The 26,182-nt window shown below is 35.1% G+C and overlaps 2 protein-coding genes across 6 annotated transcripts in view; both read left to right on the forward strand.

The window, feature by feature from the left end:
- The window catches only part of LOC120624200, a 166,659-nt gene extending 142,319 nt beyond the window's left edge, over positions 1-24,340 (forward strand). Inside the window, exon 12 of one of the 2 annotated variants that reach the window (XR_005658753.1) lies at positions 24,209-24,274. The gene's annotated coding sequence lies outside the window, so the exon portion shown is untranslated. Of the gene's footprint in view, positions 1-24,208 lie in introns of both variants that reach the window. The other variant, XM_039890594.1, reaches the window with a different exon arrangement.
- Positions 1-26,182, forward strand: part of LOC120624201 (RNA-binding protein Musashi homolog Rbp6) — a 692,918-nt gene that overhangs the window by 117,656 nt on the left and 549,080 nt on the right. The gene's annotated exons all lie outside the window — the stretch shown is intronic.

Here is a 26,182-nt window from a genome sequence, read left to right on the forward strand (position 1 = left end):
TTTAACGAATTGGCCTCGGCGTTGGATAACTTATTCCAGTTATGATTTAAATTTAGCTTTAAAATAATTTTATTTTATTCTTGCTTATTTATACTCGGTATACTTTTACTTTTTTGTCTGCAATAAAGGTTTTCTTTTTCGTTTTCTGTCAAATTGATAAATTTATTTTATTAAATAGCCTATTAGTTTAACTAATAACTGAAAAGTTGAGAAATCTGTTGATATAAATTTTCTAGTAATCTTGTAAAAATTAAAGATGATTAATTGTTAAGTACCGATTTTATTAAGCCTATAAGACCTAAATCACTCTCTCAAAAGAAAAAGGAAGGACAACGACGATTTAATTTTCATTAGTTATGTTCTTAAGGAGTTTGTTAGAATTGCATTGCATTGAATAGCTAAATTATTATGATTATCAAACTACTTATGGTTAAAACAAAAATACAATTTGTATATCATAGAATATATACCATTATAATAGTATTTATGGAGCATAAATTAGATCTTTTTGGAGTTCTATGGCGTCTATGGCGTCTATTTTGTTATGCAGATTTTCGTTCGGCTCTCTGAAATATTGTTATTCGAGACTCGATCGTCGACCGCGTCCCGATTACGTCTGCCAGCCGTGACCTCTTGAACTCTATTGGGAAATGTCACCAGGACATCACTTTGATACTTTTATTCTGAAATCGCACATTTTTAGTACAGAAGCAAGAAATAAATAATAGGGGCTCATGTTATATTGTTTTTTTTATTAGTTGTAGAATATACAGATAATAGTCTTATCGTGCCCTTTAGTTCCTGTAATCAAAGCCTTATTTATTTGAAAAAAAAAAATTGTCACAAACGGACCAAACGCTTCCTTAAAAATGATTTTTAGAATTTTGTATCATATAATTTGTTTACTTATTTTATTGCAAGTTAATACTTAATGGAAATATTTATTTATTGTCCTCGATTGTCTGTAACAGAGTCAGTATTTTTAGTGAAAATATTTTCCATACATTCGTTATTTCATTCCAAAAATATATAATGATCAGTATTACATTGCCCCAGTGTTGTACTGGCAACTACACTCAGGGATTAAAGCTTTGACCAATACACATTGTTCCAATCTAAGTTGGCAGGCATTAACAACAGACAACTGTTCATCAATGTTATCTGAAAACTGACATAAAACTGTCTTTAATATTAATGTCGGAGGAAAAAGAAAGGAAAACAAAAAAGTAAAAAGGATTATCGTCAGAAATTAGTGACAATAATAGGGCTTATCCTGAGCTTTTCTATATGTCAAATTTATAATTCTAGGCTGTTAACTACTGGCATTTTTTGTCAGATAAATTCAATACCTAAATTTTTTTAACAACCTGGGAATCAGTAGTAAAAGAGGATGAGGATCTCATGATCTGTAGTCGAACTTGCTAACAACGATACTTAAACTAGATCAACTACGGAGAGAAAAGACCAATAATAAAATCAAAATTAATATTCTTGTTCCAGATAAAAATATGTTTTTTTTCCACTACAATCTCAGATGATAATGGAATCTAAGACGGTAGTGAGCTAATCTGTTAGGGGTACAGCAGCTATATTAGGCCTTTACCCAGTAGCGTGCATAGTGGGTATGCAGGCCACGAGTTATATAAATCTTAAGGATAGGCATTGTAAGAGTTATAAAAAGCCTACCCTTAACTCGTGTTTGATTTTCTATCATTTATATCATCTGCATACCCTGTGCATACCCTTTATGCACGCGATTGCCTTTAACCATAATCCCCACCAACCCAAATTGGAGCAGGTGGTGGATCTTTGCTCTGAAACTGTCCTCCTATCCGCAGCCTGTTAACGTGCTACTCCTGTGCCCAACAGCAGCACGTTAACAGGCTGCGGATGATAATGACCATGATGATGACACATAATGAATGCCAAATCGCTTGGCGTCTTAGTTTATAACTAACTAGCCACGGCCGAAGTATCTCACTACACGAGAGCAGGATTAAAACAGAAATTGCTAATTCCTTAATCGCTTCTTAGCAGGAGCGAACTTAGGACTTCCCACTTATAAGGCCACAGCTCCAGAAAAGTCGACTAAATCATTACACAACGACAGTGATGAAAAAGTATGCAGTTTTTGCTTTCAACAATTACTTTATTATCATGTTTATACGAGTATATACTCATGCAGATTTGTGTCCGGGTCCCTGATTGAAGTATTGTAATTCTAGACGCGATCGTCTCTCACGTACGCCAGTCCCTGACCTTTTGAACTCTATTGGGAAATGTTATCGGGACATGCTTTTGCTACTTTTTTCTTTTAAGCGTATCCGTTTGACAGGATAAAGTTACTTTGTGAAAAATAAATATTTTATATTATTTGTAGAAAATATTAAGTTGTCCATCTTAAGAGTATTGTGAACAAAATATTTTTTTTATTTTTTTTATTATTATTTGTTCTCTACATAATATAATCATATTCATGTATTTCAAGTAAGCCTTTTGAAACGTCTGTTTATCGCGATGTCTTTTATCTGTTAGGAAGATAGATCCTACGGGCAGCTGGAAAAAAACAAAAAAAAAAATGAGCAATCTACTTTAAATGAAATAATTTAAATAGATTAAGCAACTTTGTAAATTTTATTTTGGGCTTCCCCTATAATATCGATGTCGTATGTTCTATTCATAAACCTGCTAATTTTATGACTTACATGGATTAATTTTACGATTTAAATTAAGCAATATATATTCTGCAATTGTGTTTCGTTTAGGCCCTTCTCATAACTGAGTAAACCGGTAGTCTTCAATCTATATGAACCTTGATATCAACTGATAAGAAATTATTACTACTATAAGTTGTTGTTGCTGAGTTCAGAGGGTTAAAGATTAAATATTATACTGATATCTTATCGGATTGATTGAGTATTGGAAAACTAAACTGAGAAATTTTATTGCTAACAGGAAATACATTTAGGGCGCAATGCGAAATTAATCTCTTGAGTTTAAATTAATTGTTTACTTATATTAAGTTTTAAATTTTGCTACGCTTTATTTATTAGTATGTTGTCGTAGCGAACGACAGCATACTAATAGATATAATAATTTTTGGCGGGCTATCTGTACGTCTGTCATCATAATCAGCCCACTGTTGGACATTGTTTCTTTCGAGTACCACACAAGTTCCTCTGCAATTCCCATCCATCCATTTCCAGTTACATTCTTAAGGTCATCTGTCTTAGTTGGTTTCCACAGTTTACCAGTCTGCTGTCTCCACTTCAGAACACATCTGTCTCGACAGCCATGACCCGTCCGCTGTTCAAGACTTTAGTTTTCTTACGGGTCTCTTCATGTAGAAATCGTTTCTCAGACATCCTCCCAATATATGCTAATCGGGGGATATTTTGTTGATAAATTACTCCACGTCGTACGTCTTTAGGCTTTGTGGTATCGACGATTTGAACATGTGAATGAATTTGCTGAATGCTGCTTAACCATTTCAACTGACTGACTGACTGTTTCTTCGTGAAAGTGGTTTCTACCAAGAAATATAGCTTTATGTATCGATATTTTATTGTCAAACAACGATATCGGATTACGGGATGACGGACGTACTGATTTAACATGACTATTTTGTTAAATTTCATCCTTAGCCCTTGTCGTACGTAAAAATAGCTGTAACACGTCAGTGCCTGGAAGATATTAGCAGCGATTCCGCCCGTATCACTTATTCGTCTAGCAAAACGCAAGCGTGAGACAAGTGTACCCGGATAACAAAATGTTAATATCCGGCTTTTTGGGATAGTCGTTAGTGTGTGCTACGGATCTCCTTAAAAATCTCAGGTTATTGCCATCAGCGTGTACGAATCGATAACGCATTTACCACCATCGATTGCTACCGTCAACCCCGTATTTCACTGGAAAAGAGGGTTAGATAGTTTTAGGTAGTGTACACAGTTTGCTGGACGTGCTCCTTCCATGCCCTGTGCAAGTGTTGCTCTGTTTATAGGTGAAGGTTTCCACCAAATATCAAATGGGTCATCTGTTTGGACCGTCAACTATTAAAAAAAAAAGTATAGCTGGCCTTTAATTTTCTTTAAACTTTTATGCAAACATTGTGAACAACTCTTAGGGTAAAAAACTTCGTGTACTTAAGAGGGCTTGATTTTAATTTAAGTACCTACGAGCTTGCTGATTGAAACCAAATATCAACATATTTTGGCTGCAGTCTGTGCCTAAGGAATAGACAATACATAAAAAAGTCACCTAAAATATATTACCTTGTTTTGCTTTTGTTGCCGTCATGTAAAAACTATTTCAAAAGCGATTAAAAACTTGAAATTTCCTTTACGTTCAAAATCTCCATTAAATACTAGAACTTGTAAGGACTTTCGTGTCTATAATTCCTATGCGAATGTTTTTCTCAGGCCCTTACCTATTTTAAATAGTTGGTTAATGGGTACGTCCTTAATTAGAATACGTAGTGAGAAAAGTGGAGGCTTCTCTTCTGTTTTAATGAGGGGGCAATCGCGCGGTCCCTTTCGCACAAATTTGGCTCCTCCTACCGGGCGGTGAAAATCAATAACGTACTCCAGAAGTGCGTTTGGTGTTCTACCATACTGACGTCCGCTCCGGTACGCGACGTTGACCTCCTAAGAATTGTTTATAGTGACCTTATGACGTCAATGAGCGTCAGTCGTTTGATGAATTATGGTCCAGCTGCTCAACCAACAAATCCTATAATATATGAGAAACAGATACAATATCTAATACAATCATTCTCTAAATAATAGTGAGATTGGATTTCAAGTTTTTATTGAACTATTTAATAACGTAATTTAATAATTGAATAGTATTACACTCAATTAAGAGAACGAAACGCCTCTTAGCGTGTTATCCCCAGCCATTACCACTAACAAAAAATACTATGAATCTGATTTAATTATTTTAGCCCGCCAACTTGCATTAGAGCGGCATGGTGGATGATTAAATATCTGGCATTAGGAGAGTTATTTTATACTGCAGGGATCATAATAATTTACTGTTACCTATAAATCCGAGTATATTGTGTAAGCCCAACAACTTGCATTAAAGCAGCGTGGTGGGTCATAGATAGGCTGAAATTCATCATCATTATATCAACCGATTAGCGGTCCCCTATAGGGCACGAGTCTCCCCCAACAATGAGAAGGATTTAGACCGTACTCCACGTTGGTCTAGTAACTAAACACTATGGTTTAATACCAAGTTGTTAACTAAATACTATGGTTTTATCGTTCAATAGCCACAAAAGTTAGATATTTGTGACGAGGTATCTCGATTAACGATCAAGACAAACAAAGTATTTTAAATTGCAAATAACTTATCGCAAGCTTGTTTGAGTGACTAGAGGCCAGACTCTTTTAGATCCAGTTACTTTTGCAACACCTTTACTTTTAAATGGTTGGAAATAATAAATTTGACTAAAACCACATTAATATTTTTTCTACTAGCTGTGGCGCGCGAATTCGTCTGCGTTTTTTGTTGATTGCTGCGAAATCTATGAATAAAGTTATCCGACGTCGATCTCCAGGATGCAAGCTATCTCTCTCTTTTAGGGCACCGACTTAAGGTAAAAAACTAATACACAAACAGACAGACGCAGTTTCGTATCCATAATATTATCGGTGACCAGCCTGACGAACTATATAGCGTATCTCGTATACAAAAATAAAAATTGTTACCGATTTATAGATCTTAACAAAATTTTGTAAATAGATAGCTTGCATTTTGTAAACGCTTCGTTTTCACTGCTTCGTTGGTAGTGTCGTGAGTATTTTTGACCGCATATCAAGAAGTCCTGGGTTCAATCTCCGGGTGGGACCAATGAGAGTCGGTTTTGATAAAATAAATCTTATTACCAGCCCGGATTTTGGAAAATTGGTGATTGACCCCCATGCCTCGGAGAGCACGTAATGCGCCCAAACTTTTTCCGGGTATGTCGGAATTATCGGCTATGAGAGTTAGGGAATAGAGAAAGCGCCTTTATTACATACACTTGTGCACTATACCTCCGTAGTTGTTCTGTAAAAGCATCGTCATCACCTGCAGCCTATTAACACCTTTTAACATCCCACTTGGAAAACGTTGTTTTGGCACTTTCTCTTGAGGAAGAGACGGTTTAAGACCATATGGAGCAGCGTGGTGGGCTTTAAACAACTTTTGTCACGAGTTAGTAATAATAACCGGGACTGACGGCTTTCCGAGGCACAGGGGTTGAACCTTTTTTTTTTCTCGTGGGGAATCCTTATGGATACACACTACACAACGGGGAGGTGCAGTGGGTCGCCGGACCCGACTAAAGCCTCACGGTGTTCCTACTCATCGCCTGGAGACTGGGTCATGAGAACGCCGTGCCTACCGAAGCAGGCTCCTCTGTGAAAACAACATTAACCACTAAAAACCATCGAAGGCACACCGGGAACACAAGGTGTGCCTTTCAACTCGAGGACTTATCTCCGACGGGCGACAGAATACGGGTGTTGAACTTACCTTACCTATGTTTTGTCCTACGCGGAATTCGAACCCAGGACCTCGTGATCCTGTGTAGTTAAGCTTGCTAACGACTAGACCATCGAGGTAGTGAGAGACACAGTGAAACAAAATCATGTGTAATGTGTTAGCAGACGGAAATAACCGGTAATTGCTTGGTTTCATCAACGGCACGGGCAACTGCATTAATTACAAGACTAGAAGTAAGCCCACAGTACGTTTAGATTAAGAGCCCACACTAAAATCTATTTTCACGAAATATCTCTCAAACTATATAACATAAGTTATATTATTTGTATGTCTTTTGTATATATAGTATCTTCAAGTTTTATTGTATTAGTACGTTGAATTTTATTTATTTATACTCTTTATTTTCACACAAATAAAAATACAGAAGAAGAATAAAAGGAAACACAGACAGAAGAAGTAAACAAAAGGCGGCCTTATCGCTTTGTAGCGATCTCTTCCAGGCTACCTTAGGATAAGGATAACATACTGCAGTTTGTGCATATTTAAAAAAAAAATGAATTTTGTTATTATTTAGATAAATTGAATATCCTTAGTAGTTATTAGGAAGTATATTGTACCTTTATTTGACCTATACCAAAATTAAATCATCTTACTCACATCCTGGGGTAGCTGGAAGAGATCTCTTATAGAGATCTTTATTTTTTTATTTATTTATTATGTATCTTATGTTCACAATCACAATTTATGGTACATAAATAATCAATAAATACATAAATAAGTTCGTACACGTAAGCTTGTTGGCTGATTGTATTGCATTAATATTTTTTTGACTAAAAATCATTGACAATTCTGCAATTAAACCCGCCACCACGCACTCAAGCAACGTTGCGGGTTAAAGTCACTCACTCATATGAAAAGAAGTCTTCATATTTATAAACAACTAGCTTTTATCCTATGTCATCTGTAGCGTATGCCATTCTCCAAAAATCAAGTCGATTGGTAATTTAGTTTAGGGCGTAAGGTAATAAAAAACAAACACACTTACGCATTTATAATATAATATATAGTTAGAACTAACTCGATGCCGAAGGTCTATGAAACCTTTTCAAAAGCTTGAATAACGAATATGTTTTATAATATAATGTCCAGTATCTATACAGAATTGATTGTTATTTTTCACATTGTGACTTCTTTAAAGGAGTTTGCCACAAAGTTGTTCAGTTGATTGAGTAGTTATTGTGGGCTCTCTGTCTAATCCTTTGTGAGCCTTTGTGTGTTTATTAAAACGAAAGATTAATTACGATAAGGAATTTTAAGAATTCGAAACTTTGTTGACTCGGTGTTCAGAATTTAATTTAAAAATTCCGAAGTTTAACGAGACAGGTGAACCAAACTGCTAAGCGCGTTATGAATTTTGCTCCACTGTAGTTTCGGGAATTTTTCCCGCGGACTCCACAAACTTTATGGCTTATCCTTCGACCGTATTCGTATAGAATTTTTTAAATCTAGATAAAAATTTTACACAGCTTTTTCGCTCTTGTAAAAACTTTGAAACGCAAAATTCTAGCTCGGCGGCTCTTTGTTTCAAAAATCTAGGCGCGATTTATGAATTTTGCTTTACTGATAACTACCTTCGTTACACTCTCTGTTTGTATATCTACCTTTTATACAATTCACATGTAGCTACTGTGAATGGAAAGTGAAATTCGCAAGCAAAACTTTAATCAGACTACGGATTACAAATTTAAATTGTTTTGCCTAAATAAATAAGAATGTTTTTGGACCACGCATATTTAAGACCTTTTATTAGATACTCACTCACTGATTTAAATAACGACAGAGGTGGAGTAAAAACTTTTCTAACCTAAATAACATTGTTCCATAATAAATTAACTACAGTACTTTTTTAATATTCTGCAAGAAGTTAGCCGTCAACAGTAATCTCAATTGGAGATAAGTTGTGAAGAGAAGAGTACCGTGTGGTCATAGATAATCAGAATACAGTTTTTACCATATCCTCTTCCCGCGGGTGTCATAATATTGAAGTTAAGGTTATTCAATATTCTCAGAGTATCTCAACAATTCACGGAATAATGCTGTCCACCCGTCGTGTAATAGATCACGAGTATTGCTGGACGTTAAGTAATAATGGCCAAAGTCTCCTATCAGATCAGACTAAAATTCAGAAATTACACATTTGCATATTATAAGATCAAGGCGCTCAAGAGATCAGAGATTTCGCTTATGAATGATTTTAAAAATGTATTTAAATCCCATTTCCCAATTCTATTCGAACATACGAGAATATGCTATTACAGGTTCACCAGTAAGAACCCTTTGTGCTTCCCTGACACAGTAGTAGGTATTGGATGCAAAAGCAACGTAAATATACTTTATTTTCAATAAAATTTAAGACTCTTGTTGAGCTCTCCGCACACACGTTAATATTATTGTCAATATTCTGCATATTGCCAATATTAATATTTTGCATATTGCCAATATTATTGGCTGTGCGCAGGACGGGGCGCATTGAAGAATTGAAGTATTGGAAAAAAAAGTACAATATATTTTATTATGTCAATAAGAAGCGCGTGGAACGGACTGAAAAGTAATGGTAAAATAGTTTTTTTCTGCTTATTTTTCATTAAAACCATGTTCTGATGGTTTTAAAAAGATACAAACGGTGCAAATATAGAGTATTATTATAACTTTATTACTACTACTTTCTCGTTACGTAGGTAACGTACAAAATACGAAAAAAAGGAATCCCTTACTTATATAATTAATCTGTGATCAATAAACTTACACTCCAAGTAGATACTCACTCTCTGTTTTAAATCATGACAGAGGTGGAGTAAAAACTTTTCCAACCTATATAACAATGTCCAATAATAAATTAAATACAGTACTTTTTTAATATTCTACAAAAAGTTAGCCGTCAACAGTAATCTCAATGGAGATAAGTTGTGAAGAGAATAGTACCGAGTGGTCATAGATAATCAGAATACAGTTTTTACCGTATCGTTACCGGCGATCAAGGTAACTACTTAGTAGTTTACGCGTCATAAATTCGATATAGATACAAGTTAATTTAATAAATAAAACTTTCATCCGACTAGGCTGTTGTCGTAACTGCATTAATTAAGAGACTTAACCCTCGCGTTAATGGCGACCAGGCTTTCGATATAACTCCACCTAAATTTCCTCTTGATTGATTAATTTCATATTAACGTTGTTGCTACATTTTTGACGTTCATTATGTCTATGTCACTATTGTTACCAAGGGTTTAACTGTCGTAGAATGAATGGGATAATTCTCTTAACCTTTTTCCTATGGCTGCCTGAGTTCTTTGATAAATAACATCCGAAATTAAATCAATCTATACCAACATTTTCAGATTGAAGACTGTAGTGAAGATAGTAGAGTCATCCATGTATATAAGGTATATCTTTTGAAGATTTCGGATTAGGTTAATTAACAACTTCGGGCATAAAGCCTTATTCTCTCTCTGATAGATCGATTCTATCCGCTGTTGCTGAAACCAAGATATTATGACGTCGTGGCAGTTTAGCGAGAATAAAATAGATGTTTTTATTGCAAGTTATATTCACAAGTTTTGCAATTCAGTTCGAGTAAATGTTGTATTAAATAGTATGTAATAACGGTGGTAGCCTATGGTTAGGACTTCGGCCTCACTCTCCTCCGAATTCGTACCCCAGCACGCACCTTTTTGAATGTATGTTTGTTTTATGCAATTAAATATCACTTTCTCTAACGGTGAAGGAAAATATTGTGAGGAAACTTACATGCCTGATAGTTCCCTATAATAATGGCGTAAGAATTCCATCAATCTGCGCTTGGTCAGCGTGGTAGAGATTACGTCCTAAACCCTCCTCTTCTGAGAGGAGACCCGTGCTCTGTAGTCGGCCGCTAATGATGAAGAAAATAAATAAATAAATATACTACGACAATACACACATCGCCACCTAGCCCCAAAGTAAGCGTAGCTTGTGTTATGGGTACTAAGATAACTGATGAATATTTTTGTGAATAACATACATAAATACTTAAAATAAACATATAAACACCCAGACACTGAAAAACATTCATGCTCATCACACAGACATTTACCAGTAGTGGGAATCGAACCCACGGCCTTGGGCTCAGAATGCAGGATAGCTGCGCCAATCGGCCGTCAGAAAATGAGTATGTAACACAATTATTTATTCAGTACCTACGTAAGTAAGTAGGAAATTGTTCACCTAATTCCTCATGCACACACGTTTAAAAGTATATTTATTTACAACACGAGGGTATTAACTATTCCCCATTCTGTTTCGGCATACCAAAAATCTTACCCACATAGGTAAAACCTTAAAGCACTACGCTTACGCTGCCGTGCCTGCATTAATTAGCCGACTTAACCCTCACGTTAATGGTAGCCGGGCCACGGGTTTAATTCCGCTTAAATTTACCCCATGATTGATTCCCTCTTTTGATTTATTTAGTGGGAATTAAAAAAATGTTTCATTTTAAGCGTTTAAACTGTCATGAATGATTGGATTGCGGTGTGTTCATTTCATCACAATTGAATAAATTCTTACTTATATTGTAAATACAAAAGTGAGTCTGTTTTTGTGTTTTTTTTTTATATGTTGGTTACCTATGTTCGGCTCAACCTTTGAATTGATCTGGATGAACTAAGATTTCCGACTAGGTATTACAGCATAACCTTAGAGAAATTGTTCCAATTCCTCTTTCGAAGATCACTTTAAGCTATCGTTCCCGGCTACAGATACATTGTATTAAATATAAAGTGCATTGTGTCCGTTTGTTTGCATTTTCACATTTTCCCATTTTATGGTGAACGCTTAACAATAAAGGTAAAAGAATTACTGTCATTTGCTAAATGGGATGAAGTGACTAACCGTTTGTTCGAGAAACAATTCTAAAGTGGAGAGGTTTTTGATGCCTCAATTTGTCATGTATACGGTTTCTGTATGTTCTTAATTCTGTGATGAAACCCATCTGGAGTTGAGCCCTTGCGCTTGACGACTTCAGGGTTAAGGTGGAGACGTCAACCTGAATGAGGCTAAATAAGTGCTCCCACAGTTACTTATTCACAGATTTAAATAAACGCCCCGCCGTATTTAATTCAACCGTATTAAAAGCACACACATAAATAGGTAAAGCGTTAAACTACGCCGACGCTACCGTAGTTGCATTAATTATAAGACTTAACCCTTCCGTTAACGGCAGCCGGGCTTGGGATCAGACTCCGCCTAAATTTACCCCTGATTGATTTAGGTTCCTAAATTTCGATTCCTAGTGCTACTTACGCTGATCTATGAGATAAACTTTATTTAAGCCATTATTAATTAGGGATGAAATATGTTTATTGGTCGAAATTCCACCGTTCTTCGAGTTGTAAAGGAAATACTTGTGAAGCTCAAGTATGCAAACCGTTTTGTGGAATATGTTGCCGATTTACCTAATACTATTCAATAATTTATACATGCTCAGGTTTATTTTTACATTATCGTAAATATGAATACGGCATAATTGCAAAACTGTAAATTTATTATTAATCTGTGCTTTATTTTCTTGATATTTATTTGGTTTACAACGTTTATATCAAATGTAACAAATGATTGGATAAAGGAACTCACAACACAAGCACAAAAGTTTATTTATTATTTTTTAGCTATTCTCTAATAACTTACTTCGACTTTACTTAAACCAAATACTGTTGTACGCGACGCAGACCTACAAATGTTCTTTCGGCGACGATTTCATCGACGACTCGCTGCCAGGTGTTACGTTTACACTTAGTTTTTACAAACTCAGTATGATAATTATTTCTACATATCTTAAAACGCTCGTATGAGTCCAACCAAGACCATTTAAGCCATTGTAAAAACGGACAAAATAAAAAACGTGTTTTGGTTTATCTTATCGTTTAAATAAACAATCATAATAAGCGACCCTTATTACAGAGACAATCCTATTTATTTGTATAGGTAAAGATAATTTAGATACAAAGTAACAAACTGATCTTAGAGAATTCTTTCTTGGCGGCCATATGGGTTTAGTATCGGAACAAACCGCCGTCAAAGTTAAAAGCGCCCATTAAAACGGCAGTAAATCTCGCTAACAGCCCACTTTGTTGCAGTATTACAAGTAATTTAAATTTTGTTTAATTATCTACAGTAAAATTTACATCGCTGTTGTAGGTACTTATTAGAGTAAATAATATTGTCAATCATCACACATTGTGTGTGTGCGTGTTTGTACACAAATCTTGAAAACTTATCTAAATATCACAAATTTAAGGCGCAGTGTAGATTAGAGTTTTTTATGTGGTGCAGCAGGTGCAAATTGGGAATTTATAATTTCATAACTATTCAAGTCTGGTATGGTTCAGTTCAGGAGACACTCATAATATTTATGTCACATTTGGAAAAAAATTAAGCTGTCATTTGTTTACGGAGAAACACTCCAGTGGAATAATGGAGGTCGGTAAGATAAAGGCAACTTGGCTAGGGGTCCATCGGGTCTGTTTGATGTAATATTCGAGACAACCGCGTTTCAACGGTGGGCTCGGACGGGTCAATTCCGATGATGGTGCTCACATGGCTCGCGATGTAGTAAACGCCCTTCTTGAGAATTGCTGTGTATATAATTAAGCCAAGCTCCAAGCAGCCGATAAGCAACGCCTTTTTATACGGGTAATACTTCAGGATAGCTATGCTAAGGCCCGCAATCATCAGAGTTGAGTTTGTTGTAACATCTGCGTTACTGCCCGTATTCAAGTTGAGACAACTTTGAGCTAGTTCAGAGTAGTTTGACTAGATGGCGCTACAATCGCGAACGCTTATTTATGCAAACAAATCTGTAGTTCAAACATATTTGTTTAGTATTAAAGTTAAAGAAGATTGTACTGTATATTTATCAGCACAAACTAAATAATTTCTTACAGTAGGTACCTATGCAGTAAGCGTAGTTAATACGAAGCTAGCAGCCAATGTTGACTTGGTGTTGTATTGTTGGCCTTGTATTAACAGTATTTCAAGTCAATCCAGCGTTGACCGCCAGCCCTGCAGGCCCCTGACACGGAATAAGCACAGGAAAATGGAATGAATGAAATACATGTGTAACCGGGGTAACCGTTTATTATTACACATGTATTATTTGGATATTATTTCCACTTATGCGCCAGTACTTTGAGAGATGATAAAGGTGTGAGAGAAGATACATTTTTATCCTTTTCCCGGGGATATAATTGTCTCCTGCCCATGCTAGCCGTGCTAGCGGTAATAGAGTGCCCATTTATTTCCCAATCCACTGGCAAGCGGTGTCTTGCCTCTTCAACTGACGCCAGTCCACTGGCTTCGTATAAACCATGCTGTATTCTATTGGTACAGGCCATTGCAAAATTTCCGATGCATATCGACCGCTCATTATTTAATATCAAAAGCTTGTCGAGCAATTTTAATGGCCGTATAGTGTGAAAAATACAAATGTTAACAAGATTATAACACAAAGAAATACGATATTATTATGAAGAATAAAATACAGTTAGTAGCGTGCCGGCAACACGTGTACCGCCGTGGAAAAACATGGCTTTAAACAAAATTGTTTTATTAGTACTATTTTTTGTGTTTAATTTATATGGAGCAGATATTGAGATGAAGCAGTAATATTGAAACTTGTTTGACTCATAAATATTACTATAAACTAATTCAACATTGGTACTTTAAATTAAATGAATTTTGAATTTCATTAAAACTTAATAAAATCAACTTAATATCTAGTTGCTTATAAAATATTTGTAAGGACTCGGTACAGCACTAATTCTTCTTGAATTATAAATCCCCCATGTCATAGAAAGGTTATTGAGGTATCACTTAGAGGATTTCAATGATAGTTGAATATATTGTACTATTTCAAATATTGTTGAGTTTTAGTTTTTAAACTTCTTAAGATTTATATTGATATGTATAACTTTAATGTATAACTTTAATGTATAACTACTAACAAAGAATGAAAGACGGGTTTGAAAAAATATTTTTTATATTTTATAGCCCAGGTTTTGAAAAAGGCTACATATCTAATAATGTTAATGCTAATCTATAATGTTCACCCTTAATATTCTGTTTTTTATGTTCACCCCACACGGATTATATACCTCACAATCTTATATGGAAGTCCGTTATTTATAAGTTATAGTTATCGATGAAAATTGGCATTTGAGTTGAACATTCTACCCCCAAAGGGGTTTAGGGAATGGAATTTTATTTGTCATAACACGCTTAATTCAGAACATATCAGTCCGATTAAAAAAACAATTGAGCAATTTTCAAATCTTGAAGAGGCAGACGGTCGTCATGGTGGGTCGGGGTATATTTTGTCGATAGAGGAAATCAGTTTGTATGGGGATTTCGTTGCGTGTGGAAGTAGTAGGGTACCGCTCGTATTGAATTTAATAATAGCCTTTTAGGTCTGCTTAAGAACAGTTTAATACAGTTAATTTCCTAATATCGTATATAATTATTTATTAATAAAATCACGAAGTAAAAAACCAATAGCTTGTTATGTACGTTGTTTACATTAGATTTTTTTTTTATATGGAAATATAAAAACATGTTTACGTATTACAAACTCTATTGTGTTTTTAAGATTGATAAATATAGATAGAGGTACAGTTAAAGGTTAAAGTCGAAATTATTAGTACTCAAACGATTGAACAAAAAAACCCTGTCTAGTAACTTTTCAAACGCAGCATTGATGTAGTGGAGCTGACTCTGCTGAGTGAGAACTATTTCAGAACTTGCCTTCAAACATTACTCTCGGTTCTGAGTGTCGTTTTTTATAGTCTACTAGCAATTTCACCCATCTAGTTTAATCATCACTAAATGCGTCAACCAGGGCTGTCCTGCAGAAGCCGCAAAAGGTAGTGGCTAACAGGATTTGCCGGGCTTGCACCACTGTTGCCTTTAGGGCTGGCTGCGTCTTGACGGGCACTTCCCTTTGGGACTGCCGCTTCCAGGTCCTCTCAGCGTTCCAACTCCCGCAGCGGGAGTCCGCAGCACTGCAGTCCTCAGTGCAGAAGGAGGCCGCGGCTATCTGAAGAGGATACAGACGCGCATCCGCTCCGGTGTACACGGGTTGGAAGAAGACGGCGTCAGGCTGTGGCACTCTTGGTAGGCTGAGAGTAACTCCTGATTCCCTTCTCGTTAGTGCGGCAGCCCCAGCAATCAGTTGAGGTAGTCGGTAAACCTCCGGGAAGTATACAACGGGTTCCTCGGGCGTCTAACAAAGCCAACAAGAGGGACATGCCGTGGTAGTTTTTAGTTTGGGTATACCCTCTCTAGAGAGGGAAGATACAACCTACATGCTGCCCAAGGCTGAGAGGTAGCCATAAATAAGGTTATTATGACCAGCGGTTTAACCTAACATTACTTTACATTTTTGAGAACTCGATTATAATGTAACATAATAAGTATAATGCACCATTATTATTGTACGCATTAATAATTTACAGCATAAGTTTAAAATTGATTTTAAATAATTTTTATTATCAAAGAGATGGATGAAAATAGGAAAAGGTATCAATATATGGACTTCCATACAGAATCGTATATATTTTCAGGAATACGACATGCTTTGTTAGAGGTTTAGGAGGCATTATACCCTGATAGGATTAAACCCCAATCTCTTTTTGTTGCCTTTTCGGAGATAATTGTAGTGGCTTCCTATGCCCTTTTGATAAAATGGAAGCTGAAAATGTTCATTATTCTTTTCATATTTTGGGCATAAATATTTTTGTCAAAGGATTTTACGTATTGTTAAAAAAATAACGCGTTCGGACAGATTAACATTTGAACGGTTTCAATATTTTATGCAATCATTACGTTGAGCTTGACAGGTAAAAGGAATAAAGTGTATTTAACAGAATTATAGGATTACCGGAATTATCACCATATTTTCCATACGAATATCAAATGTCTGGGCTACTTTGAAATATTTTTCAATTATTTTTATATAAAAGGTATCTAACGTAAACAGTTCGGCGTTTGGGAGTCAGCTAAAATTAAATGGTTCAATTATTTCTTTAAAAGTAGACAGAGCTTGCTTGCAGAGACCGCCATGCTTATTTCTTCTGCCACACAGCAGCGCATTACTGTTTGCCGGTGTGATTATAGGCAAATGAGGCTTAACATTTTCCTCAGGTTGATAGACACAGGGCGCACTTTGTACGACGTGTCTTTGGCATGACCTGCGAAACGTTGCACTGATTATATGCGATGGTATACCGAAGACAGGGGGAGCTATTTAAAGGACATCACTGTGAGACAAACACTGACAGTGCCTTATAGTGTACTCAAAGTGGTAGTGTGAAGTCTTCCAATATCACACTCTGCCTGAGTATAATGGACGACGGTCTAAATCCTGCTCATTTTCAGAGGAGATCTATATCGTCATAGGCCCTGACGTGGGCCGGTAATGGGTCAATAAAGACGATGATGAAATTATATTATTATGACAATAAAGTAATAGACACAAACGTCACGAGTGCGGATAGAATTTCATCATTCATAGTTCATATTCATTGTACCTACTCGTGATATGATTTGTGTTGCTGTGCCAACCATACTTACGAGTAGTATAAAGGAAAAGCAATTAATATAGCAATAATAACTTATACCTAAAGTGTCAAGCTTGGGATCACTGATTTGGTCTTAAGGTGCTAACAACTGCTAAATGAAGTTAAAGGAACAAACTATTAAAAAATATATGTTACTAGCTGTTGCCCGCAACTTCGTCTGCGTTTGTTTTTCGAAAGACATGTGGCATTCAATTTAGGTGTAATTCTACTGAAATTTTTAAGTTATGTATTCTTATTTAAAAAAAGAACTGGTATATAGTTTTTAAAAATATTTTTTTCAATTCACATAGTAAACAATATCTAAAAAGAACTGTCTAATCAGTATCAGCTCCTCCTATCACTTACATAAAATAGTTATCGTTAAATGAAGAAACGAAATCGCATTATTAGTTGATTCATATGCTAAAGTTAACGAAGAACATTTCTGACTACTTTTATTTAGTCCTAGCACTGAGGGCCTCATAAATGTGGCAGCACTTTATGTACTCGTATTTAGGATAACTAAGCCTTAAATGACGGGTTTGCTGCTGTCCGCTGAGGATTTCTGTCCTCTATCTTCAAACACATTCATCAGATCTACACGAAATTTGGGCAAAATTAAACAGATATTATAAGCTCTAAAGTCCAAAAGTAATTATTTAAATCGGTTATTTTTGACGGCGTTATGGTGTAAAATCATCAAACACTTTCGTCCCTCTCCCAAAAGAAATTTAATTACGGGATAAAAAGCATCCTATATTACTTCTTATATCTTCAGGAATATGTGTACAATGTTTCGCGATGATCCGTTTAGTAGTTTTGCGTGAAAGAGTAACAAACAAACTTACATTCACATTTATAATATTAAGTAGGGATTCTTGTCATATACTTCTGACTAAATGGTTGCTGCTTAACACAATTCAGTAAAATTTTGCCTAAACAAAAAAAAAATCAAAGTAAGAATTTTTTTTACTGAATTTTGTCTAAAAATAATTTGAAGTATGTTTTGAAGAAAAAAATAAAGGTTGCCCACGATTTCATTCGCGTTTGTTTCGGTGTTTTTTAATATCCCACGGGGACCGTTCGTTTCCCCCAGCTAAAATGTATCCTATGTCGGTTGCCAGAATGCTGTCTCTATGAAAAAAGCGTTTATATTGGCGAAGTTGCTACGCCCATATAAACGCTTTCAACATCTCTTGAGGATGCTCCGGTTTCGGAGCGAAACGTGCGTAGAGGGTATATTGCTGAGGATCGGTTTGGTGGTATCAGGATTGAAGAAATTATAAATTAAACCATACAGATTCAGCTTAATTTTCGTAATATAAATTAATAATAGTTTTCTCTTGGCACATTGCCTATAACCCCAAGCACGCTAGCAGAGTTCGACAAGCATTCGTCATGGCGAGTCATGCCAGCTACTTTAATCGTTTCCCAATCAGACGCGTTTAGCGGACGCGGTCGTAGTTGCGATAATACGAGACATGCGGTAGTAAATAGAAGCGGAGGTGGCCCACAGCAACTTTTTTATGGTTATAATTGACTGACCAAGTAGATGACCCTCCTGATGGTCTCCCTCCTATCGCATATAAACAGAGTAACACTTCATAGGGCGTGTAAGGAATACAAAGTGACACTCTGTGTCTATCAACCCGAGTCGCTGAACCTCATGTCTTTTATTGCACTTTTTGTAGCGATAACACAATTAAGAACACAGAAACCGTGTACACGACTAATATTGAAGCTTCAAAAACCACTCCACTTTAGTTTGTTTCTCGAATAGGCGGTTAGCCACTTCATTTCAGTTAGCAGTTGACAGTAATTATATTATGGGAAATGTAAAATAGGGAAAATGAGAAAAAAATTGTGAGCTACCAACATTCCGCGGGTGTGAAGTCAGACGTTTTCATTGTTTTTAGGCAAAATGCACTTCATGCAATAATTGATAAATGAGGGTTCTGTATCTTATTAATTCTATGAGTCTTAAAATATTTTTATAAACTTAAAAGAATATCTTGAAATAAAGTGATGATCATAAAAAAAAATGTTAATTAGTAGCTTGCCGCTACATGGAGAAAAATAAATATTTCTGAGTTTTGTGTGTCCCAACAAAACTCTGACCATTTAGAAATTCCCAACTATATCGGTAAGAATATCTCCTGGTAAAGATATGCTCTCTTACAAGATGCTCTTACGACGATTGACAGGCTGTGAGAATTTCATAACACTGAGATTAAACTGACATTTTCCCAACAAAAAAAATTTATACCTCACAATTTTTGGCCTAATGTTTAATCAAGTATGGTGTACCTTAGTCGAACATGCTAGCCAAACCTAGCTAAACCAACGAGACAACTAACCTATATACCATTCGATATGTATGTATTCACGAAATTGTTGTTAACCAGTGTTGTAAATAGATTTTGAAGTTAAACTTCTTTAGAATCGTTGTGATTTCAAACCGGATGCAACGGAGAAAACGACAGGTAAGAGACACAAATACAAAAATGTGTAGAATGAAGCCGGCAAAGAATGAGACAGAAATATACATACTATTTTATCTGTTTTTTCTAATTTAAGTTACCAAGGAAACCGAATAATATCTAGATAAAGAAACAAACACATAAATGTATAAGACAGAGTGAGATAGAAAACATCATACATTTTTTTACCTATTCTGGTACCATGGAAACTAAATAACAAACCTTACATTTATCCTAATAGTTCTGATACTCTACATCCACTTCAAAGTCTCGTAGGCTACTTTTCAGAAGTTATACTTCCGCCGTGTGTGAATAAATTGCACAGGATCTACTGCGATCACCAACTCGTCTGCTCAGCGTGTTGATTATGGGCTTAACATTTCCCTTAGAGGAAGCCTTTAGTCCAGCAGTAGACTGTTATAGGCTATTATTGCTCATGATGAATAGTATAATAAATGCAAACCGCGCGAAACGTGCACTCGTGCCTACTTCTCATCCACACGACGAAGGAAATTTTGTTTAAAATATCGCTTTAATTTGAATGGATAATGTTTTTTTTTGTCTTCAATTATATTGTTACAAACTGTGCCCCGCGTTCTTCGTCCGCTTTAATTACGGTTTACAAATCCTGTAGGATATGTTACTCTCTGTCCTTTCAACTAACTCTATGCCGAAAATCGAGTTGATTGGTTACTTAGTTAGGGCGTTCAGGAAGGACAGACAATCGCAATAAAATAAACACACTTATTTATAATATTACTAAGGATTATAGTTGGACATTTCTATGTTGTCACAGTATAGTATTAAATTTTATGAAATGGTGAGCACGGCGGCATCTTGTTATGGTTTATTTAAATTTGTTTTCCCGTCGCATGCGTCAGCAGACGATAGCCCAGTTGGCTAACGCGACCGTCATGTGACTGTGGCTAGTTCCCGTTATTTTCCTATGTCTAAAACGGATCGCTCCTGACACTAGTCTCAAATTAACTCGCATAAGTTTCATCATCATCAATATGAACCCATTAACGGCTGACTACAAGGCACGGGTCTCCTCAGAATGACAATACTTGCCGTAGTCTACAACGGTAAACTTCACGTACATTCGAGAACATTATGGTGAACTCTCAGGCATGCAAGTTTCCTTACAATGTTTTCTTTCAACGTTTAAGCAAGTGATATTTTAATTCGAATTAAAAACGCACATAGCTCCGAAATTCTAAAGGTGCGTAGGGATACTAATACTACTGGGATCTACTGGGACTAAAACTGGGATCGAACTGGGTTCCTCGAAAAGAAGTCCGCAGCTCTAACCACTAGGCTCTCGCCACTCCATAAGTTTATAACAGCTCTATTTGATTAGTTTTCCCGCACTTCCGTCTGCTTGGACTTTAGAATTGAGTAAGAAAATTAATAATGGTACAGCTTAACTGAGCGTATTGGGACGTCAATTCTGCGTAACGTTTGAAATTTACCGAGAAAGAATAATTTGTTTGTGTTAATTTAGAGCTATCTCTATTTGAAATTTCAGCCAAAACAGTTCAGACATTGTAGAGTTATAGAGTAATAAACATGTATACGTATAAACGTTTACATTTATAATATTACTTGGATTCTACTCTTATTTTTTAAATTTAAGCATGAAAATATGACATCGATTTCGTTCGTATAAGAAGAGATCTTTTCATTCTTTCCTCATTTTTAAGACCCTTCACTTTGCTCCAATATGGGTTGGCGGGCGTTAATCTTCATTCTCATATTTAGTAGCCTTTGATAATAAGCGTATTGCATAGAAAGTTTTCGTCTAAAAGTAAATGTTATAATCATATTATAGGGACTTTGTTATATTATATCATAAGTAGGTACTTGGACTCTCGATGGCATTATTAAAGCAATTGTTGTAAATCAGTGTTGTAAACATCAATTTATCTTACGCTGTATTTGCATGTCTGTCCCAGTAATAACAATTTCCTAAGGCCGACCGACCCTGTCCTAACTTTGGTGAAATTTTGAATTTCCAATCCAAAATATACCCTATTGCTAGTATATGAGAAATGGTTGTTGTATGCATCAACTGTACTGAAATATGGCAGTAAAAGGTTTGTGCCTTGTTGCGTTCAATGTTTTCATAACAGATGCTAGTGGTTCAACTTCTCGTTAAAATGACCTCACTGTAAAATGAATTAGGTGGTAAAATGTTCTTTGCATAGCTCTCTACATTGTCGATGAAATAATATCATACGATATAGAGTAGTAATTTTTTTTCCAGTTTGTCACTTCTGGCGTGCAATATTTTCCTATTAATAGGTGTATAAATACCTAATTGTAAATAAAATTATAATGAATTTAAAGCAGATGAAAATGTATGCCAATGTTTATACATAAAAAATAACAATAATATATGTACATAAATAAAACTTCCGGAATATTACGTTACTTTTAAGTATTATTATCATTATTTTTAAGTATTATATTTACTGTAAAACTACGTACTATTGTGTATAATGTATTTCTCAATTTATTTTTATTTACTGGTTAAGGATTTTGCGCCTATCGTGTCTGTTTTGACGTCAAACTAACATGAAATTTGCCACATATCAAATTTTAAAACTACAAACTGAATTTGTAGACGTATGCAAAATACTAGCTAGGTTACGACTGTATCGCGTGTTCGCAACGCATTTTATTTGTCCCTAACTGAACGAGAAAATATTGTCGTATAACAAAGGTAAACTGATGAATAACTGTGAATAAGGCATCGTTTTTGATAAACGTTATTAGTATAAAAAAATAACTATTTTCGAAAAGATTACAACAATCCATTTCTAGTAGTCTAACACTAGGTATCCTGTATGGGGGAGACCATGAATGAATTCTTAATTTGTTTCACAATTCCGTTTATGATCTAAATATTTATATACTATACCTATTTATTTAGGCAAGAAAAAATTAGTTTTTCAGTTTAAATGAGAATATATTTTTACTTACAAACGTGCCCTACCAACAATATTACTGCAAATCGCGTACTGTATCCCTTCTTATCTTTATATACGAGTATATATTTCTTGTGTGCGTGTGTATATCACTGAACTCCTCCCAAACGGCCGGACCGATTTGAATGAATATTTCGGTATGCATTTGGATGGCACCCTGGATGGTTTAGATTCACAAATCAGCCCGACAGATGGCGCTGGGGTCCGCTAGTCTACTTATAAAATAGATGGAAAATTTACTATTTCAGTGAAAGTAAAACTAACAAACTTACTTTTGCCTTTACTTATAGGTAGTTGGGAATATAATCTAGGTATCCTGTGTATTATGGCAAGACCTAAGTTACTCTGATCCTAAATATTTTTATCATAATTCATGAATCCATTGAAGATGTAACACTAGAATCCGCTTTTAATATATCCCTAGGTTGACTATAGCTTATGTCATTCTCCGGCCCATAAACTACTTCTATGCAAATAATAAAATCAATCTATTGCTGAGTTAAAGGAGGACAAGTCAACAAACACACTTTCTCACTTATAGCTTTACTAGAGGATGCCAGCCATTTCGTCTATGTAAAGTTTCTGATATCCCGTGGGATTTTGACATTTTTCCGCGGTGCCTATTCCCGTCTTCAGACAGCAAGCTACATGCAAAGCTAAAAGCTACTGAAAAGTCGAAATATCAAATAAACGCATATAACTTTAAAATGATAGACTTTTTTGCAACCTTGTATGTATAACCGAGAGAGTTAGTCTCCGAGAGTGAAATTTAAAAAAAAAACTTTTCTGAAAGCTAAACGAATTTTCATGCATATAAATTGAAAATAACTTGAATAACATTTAAGTTCTATCTTACAACCTTTTATTTCCTATTGTTGAAATAGGAAATAAAGGGTAGTATATCCAACAATTGTTAAATATGTGTATTTCTTAAACATGTATAATGTATATCATGCAAAATGTCAGAATTGCGTAGAAAATTAATCCCCTGCGGATTAAAAAAAATAACAGCTGAATGTAAAAAACATTCAGTTGTTTGAGGTTGTTTTTTTGTTAGTCATGAAAAGGCCTTTCATAGGTATCTATATTATATGAGAGTATATTTACAAAATTCACAACTTATATTTAAAAAATAAAAAATGTAAAATGGAATTGTAGATATGATGTAAATTATGTATTACTTCTTTAAAGACGCAGAAATATATGATATATAAATCAACTGACGCGTTGTGGTTTGGGAAATTTATTAAGATTTCCGCTTCTAACGAATTACCCGGTCTAAATAATGATAATGAATTCGACGTATTTCGGGTGTATGGAGAATGGTTAAGATGCGTCTCATTACGACGGGCGTTTGATAAATGAGCCTATTGGAAAACGCCTTGGCACGCCTCTGCCGTCATGATGACAGTTTATAAATGGGTTTTATATTGTCTATTCGCACCTAAGGTTCATCGGATAACCGATCAGGAACAGGGCTTATGCGGCATCGACTCGTTTCATTCATTTTGCTACTAGACCAAGTTTAGACGGCCAGTTGAAATGCTTGGCAAGTGTCCAGTGTCGTAAATTAACGCAATTGTTTTTTTATTTTCAGGTAAATCGCCGAAAGATACGGAGACAAGCGGTTCCTCGAGATTTGTTGGCCGCTTTTCGCCATCGCGTGACATCTATACATCTAATGCTTTATTTGGCAAAATGTGTTTCCGCGTGGATTTAAATTGTTAAATAGAATTTTGGCTAACAAAACGGTACTGTTTAAAGCAATTTTGGCAATTCGTGGAATAAATGTGGCGCTGAATTTGAGCATTTTTATTTACAGTGTTCAAGGTTTATAGATTTTATGGTTATAACTTATCAAGATAAATGCACTTAGTTATAATAGAGAGTAATTTTCTACAAAATTTATTATAAAATGATAAAGATTATTTTGGTCATTGTTACAAAAAAAACAGATGTACTAGTTCACTTAAAATACTTAAATATTTCATATAAATAACTATTAAGTTTGACGCAAAACATATTTTTAGACATGATTCTAGACACATACGAGGAACAATATTTAATTGATGTTTAAATAGAAAACAATAAACATGCTTTTAATAAGTTTAGACATCATTATATAATACCTACGTTTAAAAGTAAAAACTAATAAAACATCCAACTTCACAAAATGCCAAAGTGTTAAAATAATAATTGATGTTTAAGCTGTCAAGGACCAAGACGTAGGAAATTTGTTGAAAACATAAAAACCAAAAAAAAAAAAAAACTTTGATAATACCGAAAATATTGTATTTAAATATTAATTAAGATCATTATATACAGATTAGATTTCAACTATTATATAAAGATTTTTTTAAAGACTCTTTCTGCAATTGCTCTTTTACCTCATAGATTTGAACCATATTATTGAGTTTATTTGGTCATCACACCGGAATGCTGACCCGCCATCACAGCTGACAGCTTTGTTATCATTGGGCTTGTCGGCGGCTTCATATACTTTTAACAAGCTAGAAAACTTTCACGGCGGCTTTAAATCAAAAACTTCCTAAATCGCAGACCAGCCATATCACCAGAAATCACACGGGCTCTATTTGCCGACAAACTGATCTCGAAATAAAGCGGCCGACCTGCCAACACTAGTAAGAGTAAACTATCGTATAACAGTGTCCTGTGGATAATAAAGGGTGAATTAATAGTATTCATAACATGTTGTTAGTATTTTAGTTTATCATTGCAACGATAATACTTATGTGATTTCAAAATCGATGAAAAGAAACTGGTAGGAAAAATTAAGTAGGAATAAAACAAAGCAATTGCTCTTTGCGAACTGCTGAGTTCGGTAGAATGTGCCTTACGAACCTATGGAAGACTCGCTGGAAATAGTCAGACTTTTCGTTTCAAAAGTGACTATAAAGTTTTAGAATTAAACGAAAATAAAAAAAATACGATTCGTAAGTAAATAATTCCCCAGAGGTCCTGATCAGTAACAAGTCAAGCATATTTTCGGGTTTATATTTGGATCTAATAAAGCTAAATAAAAATATTTAATATCAGTGCCAGGACTTGATATAGTCTACCAATATGCTAAATACAACTTTTCATTAACTCCGCTTGAACTTTTTCTAAATGCTAGTTGGTTGGGACATATCTTCTTACTCAGATAGGTCTTAACTTAAAAAAAATATAGAAACACTCGACTAAAGACGACGCCTGATTTTGCACACTCTTATCATAATAAACTATTGTTTACTTTTTTGGTAGAATAAAACTCTATATAGTGGTCGATTTATTTCTGGCAGAAGAGCTAACGGTTGCTTAATCATGCTTTACAAAACGTTAGTGGAAGTAAAGCTCGTTATGAGTTAGAAACGATGTTAGTTCTGACCTTTCCACTTGTTTTAAACTTAAGGGTAGTTCAACAGTTCGCTGTAACATGTTACATATACAAAAAATATTGGTAAAAATGAACCGAATTTGTTAAACAAGTAGAAAGTATTTATTCCTTTCTACTATACTAATTATTGTACAGTTCCGGTAGCCTTCCATGGTTTTCATTATCACTTTCACT

This window comes from Pararge aegeria, chromosome 6, assembly GCF_905163445.1.
Source record: "Pararge aegeria chromosome 6, ilParAegt1.1, whole genome shotgun sequence".
NCBI classification, from domain to species: domain Eukaryota; kingdom Metazoa; phylum Arthropoda; class Insecta; order Lepidoptera; family Nymphalidae; genus Pararge; species Pararge aegeria.